Consider the following 19,818-nt stretch of genomic DNA (forward strand, 5'->3'; position numbering starts at 1 on the left):
TAATTTGTATGTGAAATGTGAGGAAAATAACATGCATTTCTCAACAGTAGTGATGGATTTGGATTATTTAATTATTTTAGGGGGGAGAAAGTAAAATATCTAATACCTGATAGCGTATTACATTGCTGTTCCCTGTTTCCTCATATCATAAAGAATAGTCATTATATATGCAAACAGGGGTCACCTTTTGTTTTGTAATATCATCCCAAACAAATAAAATATTTGATTTTCAAGGTGATTTTATTACCGTATTTCTAAGCTATGGTTATAATTTGTCATAATAGTGCTCTTTGGAAAAAAACGAAAACTGTTTCATTTTGGTGAAGAATCACACATTTCATTATACCAAAAATTACTTAATTAGTGTTTTCATCAGTACCCACACCCATCCCCGACAACATACCAGAGAAAAAACCTCTCTGCTTATTGAAAAGTGGCTAAAGAATTATCTGTCATTATTTCTGATTAATTATATATCCTCTTGGACTTTTTTTTTTTTTTTTTTTTTTGAGACGGAGTTTCGCTCTTGTTACCCAGGCTGGAGTGCAATGGCGCAATCTTGGCTCACCGCAACCTCCGCCTCCTGGGCTCAGGCAATTCTCCTGCCTCAGCCTCCTGGACATATTTAGTTTTTCATTCGAGTAACCACATCTCAGATGCAGGCTGGAAGATGGCTAGCTAAGGTACAGATATAAAAGGTGCTGCTCCTACATTACACCCCTGACGGGTACCTCGGCCTTATTAGCAATTAACAGTAGAGCCTTCCCATTCTATACATACATTCATAACCATATTGTGTTTTAACATAAAGATAATAGAAAGATTAATTGAAACTGACTGAGCCAATACCAAGTAATTTAAACAAGTGCAATCTGATTGATAGTTATTCTGCATTTTACAGTGAGACTGGCATTAGACTAGGAGTTAGGAATATACCAGTGAACATGACAATGTCCCTAACCTATGAAAACTTTTAGTCTCATGGGACACTCATTTAAACATTCAGGCACAATGGCTAGATTTAGTTTAGGAAGGGAAATATAGGTTGTTACCAGAGCACACAGAAGGGCCACCTGTCCCAAGTTTTGAGAGCAAGAAAATCTTCAAGAGGAGGAGATATAGAAGCTGTAGCACAAACTAAGTAGGAGCTAGCTAAGCAAAAGAAATACATGAGGGGAAAAGTAGTTTAGATGTTGGAGAGATTAGAGTACAAGGGATAGAAAGATGAGAGATAAGGTTGTAAGACAAAGGGTCAAATTACAAATCATAACTATACTTCATACAACTTTCTTTTTAAGGAAATGAAAAGCCATTTGGATTTTTACCAAGGTCATGACATTTTTTAAAGATTCATTAAACAGGACACTCATGTTGCCTAGAGAAGGAGAAATTAAGGAGATGAACATTTAGACACAGGGAGTGAGTTGCTGTAACCTAGTCAAGAGAAAGGAAGGAAGAGTTTTAACAAGTGAACAAATTGAGAACTGGATTAAAATTAAGATTGTCAGGACTTGATGGTAGGTTGGAGAGACTTGAAAATAGATTGCTAGAGAGCAGGATGTGGTACAGCAGAATTATTGGAAGTTAGGGGAAGTAGAAATAGAGGACAGTGAAAATGATTAGAAGTTCAGTTTTGGGTATAATGAGCTTAAGATACTTGTCGAACATTGAAATGAGGATTTCCAGCTGGCTCTTACGTCAAATGGCTTGGAAATATCTAAGCTCTATGATTGGTTGTAGTTTGTTGCACTGTAGACCCAAGCAAAGAGCGCATGCCCATGTGGGTATAAATCACCAGTACTGCGTGGGGTTCTGGCATTGAATTTCGGGCTTTCATTAGTCAATTTAAGGAAGTGTCTCTTTACTGTAGGAAGATATTTCTTATTATTTTGCGTGCTCTTCTTTAATGATTAGAGAAACAGTAATCATGGCCAACACCTGCTGGAAGACAAGCCTTATCTCACTGTACCTAAATTACCTTATTTAATCTTTATGACTGCCATGGGAGGTCGCTACTGTTATTATTATCCACATTTCATGCCAATGATAAGATGGAGGGAGGTGATGTAACCTGCCCGAGAACATACTGCTAAAAAGTAGCAGAAATAGGATTCAAACCTAAACAGTCTGCTATGTCAAAGTGTATCTAAAGAATTTGAAACTCAGGTTAAACTTGACTCCATTAAAGCATTAAAGGAGGCTGCTCATCAGGAATGGCTTTTCCTTCCCTTGCAGTAAGGTCAGAGATCTGCTCTGGGACCATGGATCTCCCCCCAGCTCCTGTGCTATATCTTGGTGCCCGTTCCACTATCCCCTTTGGTGATGAAGTGTATCTTCCACATGAGATGACTTGAAAATCCTCTCCCATTTGCAAAAACATAGACTCCAAGAAATTTTCTGTGTAGCACTTTCAAACATGCCTCAGTAGCTATAGGTTAGCTTTTCCTTTTTGGTTCAGGATCGGACTTCTGTATTATAGCTCCCTTTTATATGTCTTAAGAAGTTATCAATCATCTTCATGTTTATATTTGGGTCTCCCACAAACAGTGTTGCACCGTCTGAAGGAAGCGACCATGGCATTTTCTTCTGTCGTCCCATAGCATAGTATGCTATTATTTGAGATCTCAATAATGATGGCATCTGGCTCCTTTCTTAGTGTCATATGAAGCTGTTTCCTGAGACTATGAAGTTTTAAAAAGTTTCTATCAAGAAATATAGCTCATAAATCAGAGTATTACACATTTTCTGTTATGGGAGGGGGGAGGCTGTAATTTTTGCTCTTGAGATTGTATTAAGAAAGAGTCCATTATCTCCTTTGAGAAATAGCTTCATATTTACTAATGGAGATAATTAAATGGATGCCTGGGTTATGAGTTGGTGCTCTGACTTTTTATTATGTTTCTTCTGTAATTGAGCAGTTTTTTTTTTATGAGAATAAGGATAGATCAGTACAGTGTTATGGAGGGTAGGCATTGGAAGGAAATGTTATCTTTTCATAAACCAACTTTTTTTTTTTCCGGAAGAAAAATATCAGTGATACATCAGAAACTTGAACACATGACATAATTTCAGTTAAATCATTTTCATTATCAATTATTTTTGTTAAATCTAATTACAAGAACTAGGCTGCTTATAAGATACATTTCTAGAAAAAATATTTAAAATAAATCATTTGGAGTTAATGTTTTTTAAAACTACCAGAATGAATTACTGGCAAAGACTGTCATTGTGGCTGGCGCAGTGGTTCACACCTGTAATCCCAGCATCTTTGTAGGCTGAGGCAGCCAGATTGCTTGAGCCAAGGGGCTTGAGACCAGCCTGGGCATTATGGAGAAACTCTGTGTTTATAAAAAATACAAAAATTAGCCAGGCATGGTGATACATGCCTGTAGTCCTAGCTACTCGGTAGTACACGGCTGAGATGGGAGAATCCAGGAAGTTGAGGCTACAGAGCTGCAGTAAGCTGAGATAACACCAATGCATTCCAGCCAGGGTGACAAAAAAATAAATAAAGACTCTCATATCCATAGAATTGCTGTTGTGCTCTATTCAACAGTCTGTATCCTAGTTGTTAGTATGCCTTGTAACTTGCTTTAAAAAGTAACTTAGGCTTTTCTTTCCTTGCTTGTAAAATAAGGGCCCCCTTGCATCTCTAAGGTCCCATACACTGCTATTAAAAATTGAAGTTTTAAAAATTTAAAATAAGACAATAGTGATTATGGCAAACATTTATATAGTGCTTATTATGCATTGAGCTATTCTATCTTATGTATTTTAATTTTATGTGATTCTCATAGTAATGCAGTGCAGTAAGCATTATGATTATTATGTCCATTATATTAATAGGGATATTGAGACAAAGACATGTTAAGTGACCTGCCCAGGGTAACACAGCTAGCTCAGATAAGAGCCAGGATCCAGCACAGATACTAGGATTTCTCAATCCATGCTCTTAGTCAATGGCCTCCCGTTGTATTTTTATTTGCTGTGTTTTTGTAAATTTAGGATTAAAAATAAAGTTTAGATCTTTGATTGTATGTAAATGATTTGACCAAATCTTAATGTTTTAAAAGTCACAATTAATATGATTCTCATTTTTTTAGGCAAGGATCTAATTGAAAATCATTCTACAGTCAATATACTTTACATTTAAGTATTATAAAATGATTCAGTGTTTCTTTGAAGAAGAATATATATCAATGATTTGGTCTTTTTGGTCACAGAAAATTGCCTTTGTTTAGGAAAAATAATATTTTGTATCTGAATATCAGTTGACACATTCATATGGACAAAACTCAAAATTAAGAAAAAAACGAAATATGTTATTATTTTCAGTTTTTACTTCTCCTCCACTTCCCAATCTAAAGTATAGTATGTCTTTAGCATTTGTGTGTTAGACTCTATTTGAGGTCTATATCCTAGGGTTTGGTCATTAACACAATTGCTGTTGATGGCTTATCTGTCACTCAGGGCAGAGAGAAGAACCTTGATCTCCCATATTTTAATAGGAAAGCAAAATTCTTTAATCATATACCTGCAATTAGACCCACATTTAGCAAATGTATTTTCTCCTGCTCACCTTCACTTAGGTGGCATGATTATTCTTACAGTGAAGTATAATCAGAAGATACCAATTAAAAGTGTTTATCAGAGTTACTCAGAGAACAATTTTAAAATGAAGGAACCTAGATCCTAAGTCAAGTTAGTAAATTTGACAGGTATCAATATCTTTTATTTTCACTCTACAGGAGATTCTGCTATGCATTTTTTGTTAAAAACAATGAAATAAAATGAAGTTTCTGAGAGTTAATTAATTCATATTTGTATTACAACTGCACAAATTATTAGTTCTAATTGATGTTAACTTAGCAACTTTAAGACTCTGTTTCTTTCTTTCCCTTCCCTCCCTTTCTTCCCTCCCTCCCTTCCTTTCTTCCTTTCTTCCTTTCTTCCTTCCTTCTTTCCTGTTTTCCTCCCTCCCACCCTCCTCTTTCTTTCTTTCTTTCTGTTTCTCTCTCTCTCTCTCCTCTCTCTCTCTCTCTCTCTTCTTTTCTTGTACAATAGAGTTCTCTCACTCTGTCACCCAGACTAGAGGGCAGTGGCATGACCACTGCTCACTGCAGCCTCCTTTTCTCAGCTCAAGTGATCCTCCTGCCTCAGCCTCCCAAGTCACTGGGACTACTTGGGACTATTGGGATTCCAGGCATGTGCCACCATGCTTGGATTTATTTTATTTTATTTTACTTTTAGTAGAGAAGAGGTCTTACTCTGTTGCCCAGGCTGGTCTCAAACTCCTGAGTGCAAGTGATCCTCCCACTTGGTCTCTAAAAGTGTGGTAATTACAGGCATGCACCACTATGCACAGACAAAGACTCTGTTTCTAATATAGAAAGTTGATATTATTACTTATTTTATAATGTGAGTATAAGGATTAAGTATGAAAATATACACGAGGATATTGTAAATGCTCAAAAGATGGTAGTCATTATTACTATTAATTTAAATTTGTTTTAATTGATATAAAATACTGAGAGAAGGAAAGTGAGGCCACTCTGGGATCTGTCCTGGGAGGAATAGAAGATGTTCATCAGCGCTGTGGCAATGCCCGAGACAGGAATAATCCTTTTTGTCAGAACACAGGCTGCTCATCGCTGCACCCGTTGATAGCTTTCTACTTGCTATTGTCCACCCAGTTCTTGCAGAGCTTGAATGTTCTCAACCCCTGACTGCATAATTCCTTGTGAAATTGCTTGTTACCCAATTCTGCTACTTCAGCAGCTCACTATCTAATAATGGCACATTAGTAGGTGAAGTAATAAATCATATTTTAAAACTCCTAACAGTTGCAAGAATGACAGGATGATGAAAACAAAGAAGCCCATTCCAGTCCAAAATTAAAGTCTACAAAGCTATTGTGCTGTCTGGTCTTGTTTACAGAAATGACGTCTACGATTACCACATTCAATTAGGAGACAAATTCTATCAGCATCTTTTAGTACCACGATTCACACCAGATGGTAGGGCATAGTTCCCCACAATGAGGTCCCAGGACTCATGCCATCCTGAGAAGTGTAAACCATCCTACATGAAAGTCAACTCCCCAGGGTTGGAAAGGAGTGGGGCACATGGCAGGCAGATGAAACCCTATGAGGGTCCCCTGTAGCACAGCCTGAAGCAATGTAACATCACAGTGGATAGCTGGAAAACACCTGCAGCTGAATGGGTATTCTGGACAGCAATCAGGGATGGCTCAGCTCATTTTGAGCTTAGCTCTTGTCATATCCTGGAGATAAACTGGCAGGAGCAGATGCAACAGCAGCCTCTCACTGGAAAATAGCAGCCACAAGAGAACACTGGATATTGATGATTATCATAATTACACGGAATATTGCTACATAGTACTTTGTGCATGCATTTCTGATCCTCATCACAGTTGGGCAAGAAAGGTAGGGCTCCTTCTGTTAAACCAATTTGAGGAGAAAGAAATGGATGGATAGAGAGGTAAGTGACAAGCTCAATAGCATGCAGACAGTAAAGGTTGATGTATCAGCAAAGGCAGATACAAATTTTTAGGAGTCTGAAGCTCATAAAAATTTCAGTCATTTTTTAAAAAAACAATAATGTAATACCAGAATGCATAATGAGGGGGTATCAAAGAAGCCTGTCTCAGGGAAGGTTCTTAAAGCTTTAACTTTATTAGATTCTGGATATATCCATTCTCTGCATATTGATTTTTAAACTTGGTGGTTTTCCCAAGGGCGGAATTTTCGGTATCAGAGCTTAAATCATGAGAGGAAAGATTTTGTTGTTTTGTTTTATTTGAAGTGAAGGACTTTTTCTGCCATACCTTTCTGCTCTTTTTATTAGACAATCTGGCAAATTGGCCTGAATTCTTATTTTAATCTATAGGAGAGGGGAGGATTTTAGAAACCATGTAGATTATAATACTTCTGATTCTCTTCTAATCCTATAGTGTACCTATGATTAACAACACTTAGGAAGCAAACATGGCAATTGGAAAATGAATATTGGCAAAAAACCAGGGAAGCCGACACTTCTGGTTGTCTGTCTGCCAGGAACTGTCTCTGTTCTCACTGGCAGGGCCTCAGGTTTGATCTGGTGTTTCCATCTCTGCTCCACAAGATTTAGGGGAGAACGATCCTCTCACTCGCTCTAGGGTGAAGCCCTATTTGTGTTATCCTATTGCCTTAACAATAACTTCTTTCTAAAGTGATGCTTGACCACTTTTTTGCTAGTGAAATATGAAGACAAGTCTGATGGGGGGACTACTTCATAAGGTTAAGATGGCATTTTTTATCCCTGCCCCAGCCCTTGGAATTGGGTCGACATATGTGACCTAGAATTATAGCAGCTGTCTGTCAACCATAACGGAATCAAATGCAAAGTGAGAATATCAGGCAGTGGAAATATGAAGGAACTTGGGTCCTAAAGGACATGGCTGACTTGGAGAATGAACAAGTCTTACAGCTACCTTACCTTGGGACTTTGTGTTTTATGAGATGAGACCTTTTTCTTAGTAGGGAGTGTTGGCAATCTGGAGCTGAATGTCTTTACTGATACAAATACTAGCAGCAGTGAACCAGGGAGATGGTTAATGGGTACAAAAGAATTGTTAGAAAGAATGACTAAGACCTCGTATTTGATAGCACCACAGGGTGACTGTATTGAATAATTCAATTGTACATTCAAAAATAACTAAGAGTATAATTGGATTGTTTGTAACACAAAGGATAAATGCTTGAATTGATGAATATCTCATCTACTCCGATGTAATTATTACACACTGTATGTATGCCTGTGTCAATATACTCTATAAATATATATACCTACTGTTTACCCACAAAAATTAAAAGAATAACGAAAGCAATGGACCAAAATTTCTAAGCTGCACAGGAAAAGGTGAAAGTCTAGGAGATAAATGATAAAAACAAAGGTAGGGTGGAATGAGATATAAGACCTGGATGTTTTGGTAACTTTTGGTGCCCTGACATTAGGTATCGGAAGAGGCCGGGCGCGGTGGCTCACGCCTGTAATCCCAGCACTTTGGGAGGCAGAGGCGGGTGGATCACGAGGTCAAGAGATCAAGACCATCCTGGTCAACATGGTGAAACCCCGTCTCTACTAAAAATGCAAAAATTAGCTGGACATGGTGGCACACGCCTGTAGTCCCAGCTACTCGGGAGGCTGAGGCAGGAGAATTGCTTGAACCCAGAAGGCGGAGGTTGCGGTGAGCCGAGATTGTGCCATTGCACTCCAGCCTGGGTAACAACAGCGATGTCAGACATCTGAGAGAGACCTGAGAGATTATGTTTTAGAGCTCCAACCACCCCTAGTTTTTGTCAAGGTTCATGGTATGTGGGCAATAGAAGACAAAGCTGCAATAGAGGAAATTAAATTTATTATAAAAGGTTTTTTTTTTTTTTTTTTGAGCTGTAACTTTGCATGCTTCATCTAGATGTTGAGCTAACCCAAGACGTTAGCCCAATTTGGGAAGTCATGAGGAGGATGTTTGAGAATGAATTATCCAAAATCTGATTCAACAAAAAGTGGGTGGCTTAAAGTGATGAAATGGCATAGCCAAGTTTGTATGTGTGAATGGCCTGAGCTATAGAGGGGACAGGTTTTTTTTTGTTGTTGTTTTCTTTTCTTTTGTTTTGTTGTCAAAAGTTAAAATTATTGATTTTTAATTTAAAGTTAAAATTTTTAATTTAAAAGTTATAATTGTAGATTAGTGAACCAAAAGTCTCTATGAGATCAAGAAGAAATGTTAGCACTCCTCCTAGCACTGGAAAACTGAAGCAGTGAGAGTCGCCCCGTGTTCTCGCAGGTTAATCAGATTTTACTTAGGACAAAAGTATGAAGAGTTTGAAAGAGATTGAAGGTAAAGAGTAGATCATTTATAATTTCTCCTAACATGTAGGAAAAATAGAACATACAGAATTTCTGAGACTGTAAAATAACACTTATAATTTATATTTTAAAGGTATTTATTTTTGTTATGTGTGGAAATATGATTTATGCTTCTCAAAATGTCACTCGCAAATTATTACTGAGAGTGAATCTATTACTTCTTTATTCCAAGTGCTGCGAGATTATGGAAAAGTCCTCATTCTTAATCAGTAGAAGATCGTTCATACTTGAACTCTAATTTCATTTGTAAATTTGAGCTGAAAGTTGAAGTCAGGTCCACATTAATGCTTTTGAAATGAGAATGCAATTATCAATATAAATATATTAGCTTTAATGTTTCCCTTATTTTTCTTCATTAAAAGTGATAATCTTACTTTCATTCATTCTCTTCCCCTGAGGCACAAAACCAGTGAGGACTTGTTGAACTCTAGTTATGGGTAGCATATTTCTCTAGATTTGTCAAGATCAGTCTGCGCTTATTAGAAATAGATTTTAGCACTGAATTTAGACCTACTAAGTAGGCTTATTATTTTGCATAACAATACTGATCTTTCATATCTTAGTGTTTGGCCCAGTCTATATGAGATTAGTGAAATGAGTTAATTCATGATTCTTTTTCTCTAAATTCTGGGGGTAATTTTCTACCCTCCTGACTCCAACCAGTTATGATATTATTACGCTTGTTTAGAGTGCAATGTAATTCTCACTATGATGTATTTGTAGAATTATGAAATTATACTAGAGATATCATTTTTCTAATTTATCAATTAATTTTGATATTTTATAAATTTTGAATTTAAATTTAACTGTGTCAATTTTGCCAGTTGGAATAAGAAGCTCTCATATTTTGTAATTGTAGATCTAAATATTCTAGAGACTTAAATTACTTTTATTTAAAAACAAAACAAAGCAAAACTAAATACCATTAAGATATGGTATTAGATATTTGGAATTACTTCAAATTGTAAAAGTCATAGGGCTGCTTTTAGAGGAAGTCAATATATAAATACCCCTTGGAAAATAAGCAATATGATTCATTTCAAAGTGGGGAGCTAAATTTTGATAACACAGACTTTATTACTTTATTTGGCAATACTGAATGTTCTAGGTCCTAAGAAGAATCTTTTCTTTTCTTTTTTTTTCTTTTGAAGAGGAGTCTAACTCTGTGCCCAGGCTTGAGTGCAATGGCCTGATCATAGCTCACTGCAGCCTCTAACTTCTGGCTGGCCTCAAGTGATCCTCTTACTTGCGTAGCTGGGTCTACAGGTAACAATGCTACATGGGATGTTTTTTTTTTTAGAGAGGCACGTTCTCATTTTGTTGTCCAGACTGGTCTCAAACTCCTGGCTTCTGGCTTAAGCGATCCCACTACGTTTGTCTCCCAAAGTGCTGGATACAGGCATGAGCCACCACACCTGCCCAGAGTGATCGTTTCCATTCTAATTTTTAAACTTGCTCTGATACTGTACATGTGTCTACTAGGTAAAATCACACAGGGGTGATAGTTTGTTTTATGTGAAATTTTTACTTACCACATCAGACACAAGAGAAAACCCATTAAAGTGGAAGTACTTATGGTTATTATGTACCCTGGATGAACTCATTCGCCTTAATAAATCATCAACATCTTGCTTCTGAAAATTAGTATGGGATAACAGAAAAAATTATGATTTGCTTTAAATACACAAATAGTTCTTGGATTTCACGGTGTTAAATACTGCTTTTTATGTTCTAAATCACATAAATACTATAACATTATGAATAGTTACATTATTAATACAACAATCTTGAAATATTGGTCTATGCCTACCCAAATACTACATTAGTTTTATTATAGATTACACAATTAAACAGCCAAACAGTATGTTTAATAATTTAGGCCAGTGATTCTTAAAGTATGCTCCTTGGCTATGCATCGTCTGTATTACCTGGGAACTTGTTCAGACCCACATTCTCAGGTCCTACACTAGCATAACTGAATAAAAACCTGGGGTTGGGGCCCAGCAGTCTGTTTCATCAAGGCCAGCTAGGTGATCCTGCTATGAATTGAAGTTGGAGAACCACTAGTTTAGAAGGTCCAGCCCTGGAGTTGCATACAACCAAGTTTGAATCCTGGCTTGTTGACTTAATTGTCATTTTGAGTGAGTTTCTTACCTTCTTTTAAGGCATGGATTTCACACTTGTAAAATGGTAAAATGATGTATTAGTCCATTTTAATACTGCTATAAAGAAATACCCAAGACTAGGTCATTTATGACGAAAAAGAGGTTTAATGGACTCACAGTTCCACATGACTGGAAGGCCTCACAATCATGGTAGAAGGCAAAGGAGGAGCAAAGGTGCATGTTACATGGCAGCAGGCAAGGGAGCATGTGCAGGGGAACTAACTATATAAAATCATCAGATATTATGAGAGTTATTTCCTATCATTAGTGAATGTGAACAGCATGGGAAAAACCCACCCCCATGATTTAATTACCTCCCACTAGGTCCCTCCCACAACATGTAGAGATTATGGGAGCTACAATTCAGGATGAGATTTGGGTGAGGGGCCATCGAAACCATATCAAATGATAATACCTGAATCATGGGGAGGTTCATGAGGATTAGACAAAATAATAAGAAATATGTATAATAGCATCATCCAGACACATACTAAGCACTCAATTAGTGATGTTTTTAAAAGAGTATCAAGTAATAGTTCTTGAAATTTATGGAAACTTGTTATATCAAGCACTTTTTCATAAATGTATTTTCTGGTACTTATTTCTCATATTAAACTTGGTTACATAATATAAGTAGCCATAGTAATAAGAAGTCACTTTTTTAAGACACTTGCAAATCAAACTTTTGTGACAGAAACTTTTATTGATCTTACATATGGGTAGCAGAGAAAATAGGTAGAATTCATAGAATCAATTTCAAAGCCAGAGGTCTGACTATAGGACTTCTGATCTTGTGTATTTCTCTTTACTAATTTCGTGTTTTTAAAAATAAAGGTAGTTCACATTAATTTATAGACTCTTGATGAATTGAAAGTTTTATAATAATGACTAGTGGTTTTCACTGGTACCTTAGAAATACTGATTCTGATTTTGATTTAGCAAATTCACCTGCTGAAAATCAACAGCCTTCTTTGGACTGCTGCTTGTAATGAACTGTAGTGAGCAAAGAAGAAAGCTAAATAAAACGTCCATGATTTGAAGAGGGCATTTATATACTCATAATAACTTGCAATACAAAGCTAACTGAATGCAAGTACACAAAGGATAACTATGCACCATTATATTACCCTACCACAATGAAAACATACAGTGGACAGATGTGGGAATTACTAGGAAGAAGAAATTCTAAGAATAATTGGAATCATGTGAGTCTTGAACCAGCATTTAAGAGGGAAGGTACTAAGTGAGGAAGGGTTTTATTTATCTTCAAGTAAGAAGGAATTGGATCACAGCCAGAATTTATAAGGAGATTTGTCTGCTTGGCAAGTATGCAAGACAGGTATGTATGAGTAGTAGCAGGAATAAGAAGGCAAAAGCAGTAAAAAGGAAAACCCAAATAAGCAGCCTACACTTCAGTGTTTTGAAGGCAGTGAAGTGGTAAAATAATAAATGATAGTCATTTTGTACAGGTAGGTAGTGAGTTGAGAGCTCAGAGCCTCACAAACCCTCTGTCCAGTTTACAGAGGGTTAAGATCCCCACTGCACTAAAGTTTTCAAAATGAAAGGGGGTGAATACAAAAACTAAAGAAAAAGACTCAGAAGAGTATGTTAATTGTTTTACAGATTAAAAGGATGAGTCATTTACCTTCCAAAAGTGTGAGTTCATTGAAATGCGTTCGTAATGCACCTCTTTTTAAAATGGGATTATAATCTTAGACTTCATATCGATGCAGTTGATGCAAAAGCACTCCTTTCTCTAGGCAGTCATATCTCTCAGCACAGCTTGGCAAGTGGAAGTCAAGTTACATTTCAGACCCACTTGCCTTTGTACAATGAATAAGCTGTGGAAACTGACATGGTACACAATATGCTGCATGTACTTGTGCAGTGAATAACCTGTGCAGCTGTAAATGGTGGCCCTGCATTAGTAATGCTTTTTGTGTTATAGAATGGGAAGAGAAGTTAGTAATCATCCAGATGAACATGTTCACATGATAGATGAGAAAATGAAGCCCGGGGACAAGAAAAAAGCTTTTCTATGTTATTGAATTAGTAACCCTGATAGTTGCAAATGGCTAACAATATTTAATATTACTCTATTAAAGAATGAAGACATAACAATAAATTAATATCCAGGACCAATTTTGACCTATATAAAGTAAGTTTTATAAGATTTTTATTGCTACTATTCCTTGGACAAATAAAATATACATTTATTTTATTCCATGTACCATAAGAACTCTAACATTCCTTAAAGAACATGTCTGTTTTTTAAATTTACTTTCAAGTTCATTGTTAAAATTTCCTAGATTAATTATATACATTGTCATCATCATTTAGGAATTTATAGGCATATGGTGACCATGCATTCCATACCTAGACAGTATTATGGCTTTTTAAAGCCATAAAGCCAAACATCCTGAACCAAAAGTTGAATTGGTACCCACTGGAGCCCAAGACATGTGCTCTTAAACATTTGTCTGTACTAATTTCTTATTCATTAGATACCCAAAGCCCTTATGAATAACTTCCTATTAAGTGTTTTAGAATATGCCAGCCATGATATTTTGAGTTTTTATGGTTAATATCATTTAATTATAACAGTTAATAATAATTGTTATTCCTATTCTGTAGATTAAAGCATTGAGTACTAAGAAGGTAGTTTGACTGTGAAAACAGTCTAAACCTCAAATAACCTACATTAAAACTACTGTTATATGACTAGTTATTAATGTTTTGGTTATAATTGTGATATACTGATATGCTTACATCTATAAGGTAATATATTTAAGGAATTATGAATCTATTATTTAAAATGTCTTTTTTTCTGCTTATGTACCATTTCCTAACAATCACTTTTACCTTAGATGCTTAAAAACCTGCTAGTTTAAAGCCACTTAATATTTCATAGAGCCATAATAATGTTTATGTTTCTCAAGTTTCACTACATTTAAACATGGAGAAGCAATGCATTATTCATAATAACATTATGTTCCTTGGATAGTGAGGTGTAACTCAGCATGATTTAGTCTGCAATCAGATATCCTGGTTCACCAGGAGGAGCCACTTTGGCATTGTCTAAGAAGTGCTAAAAAGCAACCTTGGGAGATGTAATTTACACCAGTGGTTTGGTTATTAACTAGTTGTGTGACCTAAGGTGAAACACTTTACTTCTATGGATTTTTTTCCCTATATGTAGAGAGGGGAATTTATTTCTTCCAGCACTGTTATTCCACAAGTCTGAAGTTTTCCTGAAGTTAGGATCTCACAGAATGCCATAGAACTTATGTATGGTAAATGTAGTTTAATCTTTGATTAAAAGAGTGTTTTAGAATCTTGAATTTCCTTAGCATCACTATTATGATAATGATGTGTCATTATGTAATAGATATGTATGCTTGTCTACTAGAAAGAAATTTAAATTGATTGCAATAGAAGAAATCCTTAGTCTGTGGTAACTGTTGAGCTGCTTTTGTTTGTTTAAATAACGGCTAGTTTTACTTTGGTTTTCTTTGTAACAAGAAACACCAATTCACTTTTTTAAAAAAAATGTATTGTTCCAATATGCACACATGGATATAGAGTGTGAAATGATAGATAACAGAGACTCAGAGGAGGTGGATGATGGGAAATTACTGAATGGGTACAATGTGTGTTAATGGGTGAGGGATATACTAAAAGCCAGAACCTTACCACTGTGCAATATATCCACATAACAGAATTACACTTGTACCCTTCATTTACGTAAAGGAAAACCAAAAATAAATTTTTAAAAGGGAAATAAATAAATAAAAAATATATATTATTCCTTTGTTCTTTAGTCATTAATTCATTTTTTCATTGTTATTTTCACAATGCCTATATGATTGCCCGACACGTAGAAATCAGTAAATATTTATGGAAAAACTGAATGAGTTTATTCCACAGGCATACATTAAAACACTATTCTATACCAAGCTCAGTGTAAAATACTTAAAAAATATAAAGATGAAACAGTCAAATTTAGTCTTTGAGGATCTCAATATTTAATGAAGACAAACAAACATGTATAATAATCGCAGTATAAAGTGATGAATGTTCTAGTAGACATTTAATTAATAATCCTATAATATGTGAGAAAGGATTGTTTTGTCCTTTGCAAATTTAATGAAGGTTTAAAAAATAGAAAAGAAAAAAATGGTGTTTACAGATTGAGGAAAGCCAATGTGAACAGGGAACTGGCGAATTTTGATACGAGGGAAAATATTTCAGCATAGGATAAGGAAAGGACTGGGGAGAAATCAGCTTGCAGAGTTTGAAGAGAAACTAAAGGTGCTTGGAAGCCACATTAAGAATTTCAACTTATGGACCAGGCACGGTGGCCTGGAATCACAGCATTGTGGGAGGCCAGGGTGGGTGAATTACATGAGCCCAGGAGTTTGAGACCAGCCTGGCCAACATGGTGAAACTCCCTCTCTACTAAAAACACAGCAATTAGCCGGGTATGGTGGTGGGTGCCTATAATGCCAGCTATAGCTATTCGGGAGGCTGAGTCAGGAGAATCGCTTGAACCTGGGAGGGAGAGGTTACGATGAGCTGAGATCACACTACTGCACTCCATCCTGGACAACAGAGCGAGACTCTGTCTCAAACAAACAAACAAACAAAGAATTTCCTCTTAATTTTAGTGGGTTATTCAGCTAAACAATGAACTTGAAATTAAGCAAGACAACCTGGAGTTAATATGCATTTTAAAGCAAGAAAATGACAAGTTCATGTCTAGTTTTCAGAAGATAACTAAAGTGGAACAGTTACTAGGGCCTAACTAAAGGAGCAGGCAAGATGAAAAAAGAGCAGGCTTTCACTGAAAGAAAATGAGCTGCTTTTTACAGCAAAGAATTTTAGACTTTTTGGTTGTTTCATACCTATTTATTGCATGTACACTATAATTTTTGTGTTTTTATTTATTGTATACTACTCTATACCAATGACAAAGTATTATGTATATTTTAAACATAATATATGATTGTATTCAAAAATTTTAAGCACTACGATTAAAAATACATATTGTTAAAATTTCTATTAGAAACTTATGCCAGTAGCTTGTTTTCTATGGCCCTGGAATGTTGTTTAATTACTTTAGATATTATTAGTCTAGAAGAGTTGTTCTCAACCTTGCCTGTATATTAGAATCACCAGCTGCCTTTCAAAACAATTATTTGTGAATCTAGATGGGAGACCTGGACATTTAAATTTTTCTATCTCCCCGGGGGATTTCAGTGTGGATTCAAGGATAAGAACCACTTAAAGGGATTAGAGGGGTGATTTTAACATCTGAGCACAGAGAAAACAAGGGAGAGGAGTGGTATATTATGTTAGAATCACATGGAAAACTGTCAAACTACACCCACTGCTTTACTTTTTTATACCCACTTGGGGGTATAGTATGTGCTTTGAGGCCACCTAGATGGAATTAAATGTTAGAGTTAATCTAGATGAAGAAGTTGGCTAGCATCTAATTTAACATGTGAAGTGGGGGTCAGAGAGAAGATGACTGGTTTGGGAGAAAATTGTGTAATAAATCTAATTGGCTGATAGAGCAGGAGAATTCCAGACTGACTCTAGGGTGTTCTGGCTTACTTATATATACTGAGAGAGGAAATGCAATAGGACCAAAGTGGTTACTGTGCTGTGGTGTTGTTTGAGAGTAGTGTTATTGTTGAAATCCATGTGTATTTAGAGTTGAAATATATGAGGTATCCAAGTGTTTATGTACCAAGGAAGTGAGAACTATTTGTTTAGGATTTGGCAGAAATAAATCTGGGCTGGGATTATAGATCTTAGGAACTCCTACATAAAGACATAAAGACACTCCTACATAAAGATAGTGGCTAACATCATGGGGTTGAATAACATCATAGAGTCAGGAACAATATTCCACATAAAAAGGAGCAGGGGTGAGTTACAGAACCTACAAAATCATAATTTAAAAATGTGGAGAAAAATCCAGTCAAGAAGACAGACAAGGAACAGCTGGAGATAAGGGAGGAAAAGCAGCAGAAATGAATGTGGTGGGCACCAAAAGAGGCTAGAGTTGCCGAGAAGAAGCGAGTCAACAGTAATGAATTCTGCACAGCAGTCAAGAGATACGAAGCCTGAAAGTCGGCTTCCTGATCAGAACAATTAGGAGATTTGTAAAAGCTGATATGAAAGAGTTTCAATGGGGTGAGCAAATAAATTGAGGCAATCTGTGTCAACTTTAAAATGGTTTTGGTAGTAGAGGAAGGAGTACAATAAAAAAGTACCATCAGGGAAAGTTCGAGGGCATAGTAGGAGAAATAAGGACGTGCATGTATATGGAATGGAAAAAACTGTAGAAATACAAAAATGGCACCATGCAAAATGAAACTTGTGCCTTGCCTTAACTAAGCCCAGATTATTTACACAAGTTAGTATTTTTTTAATAGGCTAAGGTGTTTTAAATTTTGGAAATTGTGTCTTATTTTAATATGCTGCTTTAAGACATAGCTGTGGCACACAATCTCAGTTAATAAGCCAATAACATGTGAAAAAATTTTCAATACAAAGTAAGCCAAACTTTTTCGTTTTGGCTCTTCTTTTAAATTAAGTGCTGTTAAATAAAAATACAAAAGAGGATGAGATATGTGCTCAAACAGTGGGTGTGCTTTTGATTTGTTTACAACCGTTCCGCATGACTTTCAACGACAAACAAATGTGAAGAAGGCCAGCTTACATTATATCTATCAGATTCGATAGTAATCATGATAGGAAAAATGATGTGGTAGCAGATGGCACTGGGTGTATATATACCCTAAGGAAGTTGTGAAACAGACAAAGTACATCCTCATGAGCCAATACTTCTGTTTTAGCATGTCCTTCGTGTCTTGTTTCAAAATCCTCTTTAAATTGACTTTCTTTGAACCTTCCTTTCGGGTCATCAGAAGTTAGTGTTTGTGAGTGGAATCAATTAAGTTAGCTATTTACATTCAGATATTATTGATACTTGTTTTAATTAGTAGCCAAAGGTGTCTATTCCTAAAATTTATCTGTATTCTAACTGGGTTAGCATATGTCAGAAGTTTGCTATTCAATTTGGTATAAACTATCTGCTTAAGGATAGTCAGTCTCTAGGGGGTCCACTTTGATCTAACCAGATACCCAATGGAGTTAATAATAGTGGTAATTATTATACAGATGACACCCACAAACATTTCTTAAGCAGACCGCACAACTATATTATTAACCATAATAGCTAATAGTCCTAGATGTTATTCAGTGTACTGGGCACCTTTTTAAGTGTGTCACATATAATTTATTTAATGTGCACAGTAATTCTCTGATAAAATTTTAATTATTTGTCCCTATTTGATTATTATTATTCTTTTTTTTTTTTGACAGAGTTTTGCTTTTGTTGCCCAGGCTGTACTGCAATGGTGCGATCTCAGCTCACCACAACTTCCGTCTCCCAGGTTCAAGTAATTCTCCTGCCTCAGCCTCTTGAGTAGCTAGGATTATAGGCACGTGCCTCCATACTCAGCTAATTTTGTATTTTTAGTAGAGACAAGGTTTCTCCATGTTGGTCAGACTTGTCTCGAACTCCTGACGTCAGGTGATCCATCCATTTCAGCCTCCCAAAATGCTGGGATAGAGATGTGAGTCACCACACTCAGCCTATCCTTCTTTTAGATATGAGGAAATTCAAGCACAAAACAGTTCAGCAACTTGTTGATACAAAGCCAGATACTAAATAAATGACAGCTAAGTTTTGACCCAGGCAGTCTGACCCCCGTGTCCCTAGTGTTAAACATGGTAGTGTTCAGATTTCTACACTCTAACATACATTAAATTGCACAGGAATTTTACCTAGTGAATGTAGTTCTTGCCAATACTAATGAAAGGTTTATTTGTTATTTGTAGAATCATATTCAAGGCCACTAAAGGCAAATTCCTCATTGAAACTCTATTAAAGAATTTTGGCTGGGTGGGTGGCTCATGCCTGTAATCCCAACACTTTGGGAGGCCTAGGCAGGTGGATCACCTGAGGATTTCAGAACCAGCCTGGCCAACATGGTGAAACCCTGTTTCTATTAAAAATACAAAATTAGCTGGACATGGTGGCTGGTGCCTGTAATACTAGCTACTTGGGAGGCTGAGGCAGGAGTATCACTTGAACCTGGGAGGTGGAGGTTGCAGTAAGCTAAGATCATGCCATTGCACTCCAGCCTGGGCAACAAGAACAAAACTCTCTCTTTCAAAGAAAAAACTAAAAAAGAATTTCTTCCCCAAGTGTCTGATGGGGGATTTGAGGTTGATTCATTTAATCATTTTGTGAACAGTACTTATTGAGTGTCTACTATTCCCTTAACTAGTCTTTGTGCTTTTGACAAAAATAGTTCTGGAACCCATAGAAGGGTGGGAAAAGAAACAATAAAAATTAAATATCGCATGCCATATATTACAATTTACCATAAAGATATAATTCTGAACCCATACACATGCTTACTATTTAGAACGATAGAATTGTGCATACCTGGAAAGTTTATGTGAGTCTGAGCCCTGCACTTGCCTACTTCTTCAGTCCTGTGAAATGATTTGCTGAGGTCGACTACTGAGAGCACTGGTCAGTCAGGGTCTGTCCACAGACCTTAGCAGAAACTGACTAAAGCGATAGCTAAAGCAACTGAGAGAAAAGAATTTTTCAATCAAGGAGCAAAAATGGTTC

General features: G+C 36.3%; 1 protein-coding gene across 13 annotated transcripts in view; it reads left to right on the forward strand.

Moving 5' to 3' along the window:
- Positions 1 to 19,818, forward strand: part of ROBO1 (roundabout guidance receptor 1) — a 1,154,664-nt gene that overhangs the window by 959,301 nt on the left and 175,545 nt on the right. The window lies entirely within an intron of this gene.

This window comes from Callithrix jacchus, chromosome 21 (assembly GCF_049354715.1).
Source record: "Callithrix jacchus isolate 240 chromosome 21, calJac240_pri, whole genome shotgun sequence".
Classification (NCBI taxonomy): domain Eukaryota; kingdom Metazoa; phylum Chordata; class Mammalia; order Primates; family Cebidae; genus Callithrix; species Callithrix jacchus.